At 44.9% G+C, this 4,213-nt stretch overlaps 1 long non-coding RNA gene across 1 annotated transcript in view; it reads right to left on the bottom strand.

Annotated features, from left to right (window-relative positions):
- LOC122544478 overlaps window positions 1-1,500 on the bottom strand; it is a 15,345-nt gene extending 13,845 nt beyond the window's left edge. The window contains exon 1 of the long non-coding RNA XR_006310356.1: window positions 1,466-1,500. This is a non-coding gene — a long non-coding RNA (uncharacterized LOC122544478). The remainder of the gene's footprint in view (window positions 1-1,465) is intronic.
- Window positions 1,501-4,213: the final 2,713 nt, after the last annotated feature.

Below are 4,213 nucleotides of genomic sequence, written 5' to 3'. Positions count from 1 at the left end.
ATATCCACTGCTCTACCCTCATCCACATGCTTGGTCACCTCCTCAAAGAATTCAATCAGACTTGTAAGGCAAGACCTACCTTCACAAATCCGTGCTGGCTGTCCCTAATCAAGCAGTGCCTTTCCAGGTACTCATAAATTCTATCCCTCAGTACCCTTTCCATTACTTTACCTACCACCGAAGTAAGACTAACTGGCCTGTAATTCCCCGGGTCATCCCTATTCCCTTTTTTAAACAGGGGCACAACATTCGCCACTCTCCAATCCCCTGGTACCACCCCCGTTGACAGTGAAGATGAAAAGATCATTACCAACGGTACTGCAATTTCCTCTCTTGCTTCCCATATAATCCTAGGATATATCCCATCAGGCCCGGGGGACTTGTCTATCCTCAAGCAGGTTAGCATGTGAGCAGGGTTTAAGTTCGAGGCAGACTTGGAATGAAGCTAAAAGGTAGGATAACTTCGGGCATGTTACCAGAAATGATGGAAATCGGGAGGATAAGAAAATTAGCATTAAGGTGTTTTACCTGAATGCTCGTAGTATTCATAACAAAGTCGATGAATTAAAGCACAAATCATCATGACTGATTATGAAGTGGTAGGCATCACACAGACATAGTTGTCGAGGGTTCAGGACTGACACTTAATCATCCAATTGTTTACAACTTATCAAAAAGTCAGGGAGGTGGGCAGAGGGGGCGGGGTTGCAAAGTTAGTTAACAATGAAATTAAATCGATGACACTGACTGACATAGGGTCAGATAGTGTGGAGTCTGTGTGGGTGAAGATGAGGAATAACAAAGGCAAAACAAAATGTGAGTGATGTACAGACCCCCCAGCAGTGGACCGAACCAGGGGTGATAGATGTACCAGGAAATGGATAGAGCATGTCAGAAAGGCAAGATCATGGTTATCATGGGGGATTTCATTGTACAAATGGACTGGGTGAATAATTTTGCCTGTGGATCCAAAGAAAGGGAATTCATGGAATGCTTACAGGATGGATCTTTGGAGAACTTTATGATGGAGCCCACAAGAGAGCAGACATTTCTGGACTTAGTGCTTTCTAATGAGGCCAGACTTTATAATAGATATTAATGTAAGGGAACACTTAGGAGGCAGTGGTTGAGTTCAGTCTGCAGTTTGAAAGAGAAAACGCAAAATCGGAAGTAATGGTATTACAGTTCAATAAAGGTAATTACAGTGGCATGAGAGAGGAACTGACGAGAAATCGACTGGAAGCAGATCCTAGTGGGGAAGACAGCAGACCAACAATGGCAGGAGTTTCTGGATGTAATTGAGGGCACAGTTCAGAGGTAAATCCCCCCCAAAAAGCAAGATTATCTGGGGGGACAGCCAGGGCTGACAAAGGAAGTCAGGAAATGTATCATAGACAAAGAGAGAGCCTATAAAGTGGCCAGGAGCACTGGGAAAACAGTAGATTGGGCTGACAATAAAAACAACTAGGAGAAAGCGAGGACTGCAGATGCTGGAGATCAGAGGTTAAAAATGTGTTGCTGGAAAAGCGCAGCAGTTCAGGCAGAATCCAAGGAGCAGTAGAATCGACGTTTCGGGCATAAGTCCTTCTTCAGGAATGAGGAGGGTGTGCCAAGCAGGCTAAGATAAAAGAAAGCTGGAGAAAGCTGCATTCATCCCTTGTGGTTGGAGAGTTCCTATGCGGAAGATGAGGCGCTTTTCCTCCAGGCGTCGTGTTGCTATGGTCTGGCGATTGAGGAGGCCAAGGACCTGCGGAGTGGGAGGGGGAGTCAAAGTGTTCAGCCACGGGGCGGCTGGGTTCGTTGGTGCGGGTGTCCCAGATATGTTCTCTGAAACGTTCCACAAATAGGCGGCCTGTCTCCCCAATGTAGAGGAGGCCACATCGGGTGCAGCAGAGGCAGTAAATGATGTGTGTGGAGGTGCAGGTGAATTTGTGACGGATATGGAAGGATCCCTTGGGGCCTTAGAGGGATGTGAGGGGGGAGGTGTGGGCGCAAGTTTTCCATTTCTTGTGGTTGCAAGGGAAGGTGCCGGGAGTGGAAGTTGGGTTGGTGGGGTGTGTGGACCTGACGAGGGAGTCGTGGAGGGAGTGGTCTTTCCAGAACGCTGATAGGGGAGGGGAGGGAAATATATCCTTGGTAGTGGGGTCTGCTTGGAGGTGGCGGAAATGACGGAAGATGATACAACGTATTTGGAGGTTGGTGGGTGGTAGGTGAGGACCAGTGGGGTTGATAGGGTGGTAGGTGAGGACCAGAAACCTCTTGGATCTTTGGTCGTCTACAAACATAGTCTACAAACAAACAAAACGGCACACCCATGGGATCTCTGCTATCAGGATTCATAGCAGAAGCGGTAATGCAAAGACTAGAACAAACAGCCCTACCAACCATCAAAAAAAATCTGGGTCCACTCCGTAGATGACACCTTTGTCATCACAAAACGAAACAAGATAGAAGAGAAATTTAACATCATCAACAACACCCTCACAGGCATAAAGTTCACCAAGGAGGAAGAAACCGACAACAAACTCGCATTTCTGGACGTCACAGTCGAAAGAAAGGACAACGGAGAACTACAAACCTGCATATACAGAAAACTGACAAACACTGACTGAATCCCTAACTACACCAGCAACCATTCCAACACACACAAACGAACCTGTATCAGAACACTATTCCAGCGAGCCACCACACACTGCCGCATAGATGAACTTTGGAAAACAGAGGAGAACCACCTATTCAACGTATTCAAGAAGAACGGATACTCAAATAATACAGTGCACAGATTCCTTAAGAACAAACCACAACAAGCAGACCAAACACAGCCAGAAACCATAACCATCATACCATGCATCAAAGAAGTTTCAGAAATGACAGTCAGACTACTAAGATCCCTCGGAATCCTAGTAGCACACAAACCCACCAACACTCTCAAACAAAAACTAACAAAAACTTCAAAGACCCAGTACAACCCATGGACAAAACCAACGTCATCTACAAAATTCCATGCAAGGACTGCCACAAACACTACGTAGGACAAACAGGAAGAAATTTAGCCACCAGGATACACTAACACCAGCTGGCTACAAAAAGACACGCCCTCTCTCCCTCGTAGCCCGACACACGGAGGAAAAAACAACCACACTTTCGACTGGGACAACACTTCTATCCTGGGACAGGCTAAGCAAAGACATGCCAGAGAATTCCTAGAGGCCTGGCACTCCAACCAAAACGCCATAAACAAACACATAGATCTAGATACCATCTATCAACCCCTCAGAAAACGAGCAGGAAATGACATCACCACAAACCCTAGGAACCACATCCAGGAGAAAGATATAAATAGAAAGCAGGAGACAACAGCTTCGCTTCACTTGGAGATCGCCAGTGATGATGTTACCTAGCCAGGTAATGAAACGTCTGGATATGAAACCTACAGCTCAGCGACAAACATATACCCTAAACCTCAACCTGAGCTACAAACCTTCACAAACCTTGCAAAAACATCACAGGAGTGTTGCAATCTCTAATCTCTTATAATCAAGCACTGGTTAGATCCAGTATCTGTCAAAATTATATGTTCTTTCACTTCCCCCCGCCATTTCTTTCTGAATAAAATTTAGCAGTAGCGGAGAGTTATTTACAGAGATCAAACATTAACCTCATACCCAGTCCCTGTCTCGGCTGAGCACTTTCCTTCCACTCTTCGACTTGTCTTGTGGTTTTCTTTACTGCTTTCAATAATGTCAGTGGCTTGGCTTCTTTTACCGTGTCTTTTTCTCACAGTGCCCTTCTTTAGCAACCAGCACTGTGACTTAACGTGCCCCACCTTAGCACAGTGGAAAGACCTGAGGCTTTTCATCTCCTTTCCTCCCTCTTGTACTTCTTTTTAGACCTGTGGTAAAAAATTACCACTTTTCTCTCCACATTTTTTTATTCTTAATGCATTATCCACCTTTCTTCAATGTCTTCCCTTTGCCAGAATCTAAACTGTCCCTTGTGCACCAATGTATATTCGCCTTCCATCTCTGCTAATCTTCCCACTTCTTGCAGTTTTTGTTCATGCACATGGATCTTATCGTCTTTAGAAGTGAATTTTTAAACTCCTCCAGCAGAATAATCTATCTTACAGTCTCAAAGATCTTATCTATTTTTAGAATCCGCATCCATCTATCTAAATTATTATATTTAATTCTTTCGAACTCAACATAAGTCT

This window comes from Chiloscyllium plagiosum, chromosome 49 (assembly GCF_004010195.1).
Source record: "Chiloscyllium plagiosum isolate BGI_BamShark_2017 chromosome 49, ASM401019v2, whole genome shotgun sequence".
Taxonomy (NCBI): Eukaryota; Metazoa; Chordata; class Chondrichthyes; order Orectolobiformes; family Hemiscylliidae; genus Chiloscyllium; species Chiloscyllium plagiosum.
This window is presented reverse-complemented; position numbering and strand designations above follow the sequence as displayed.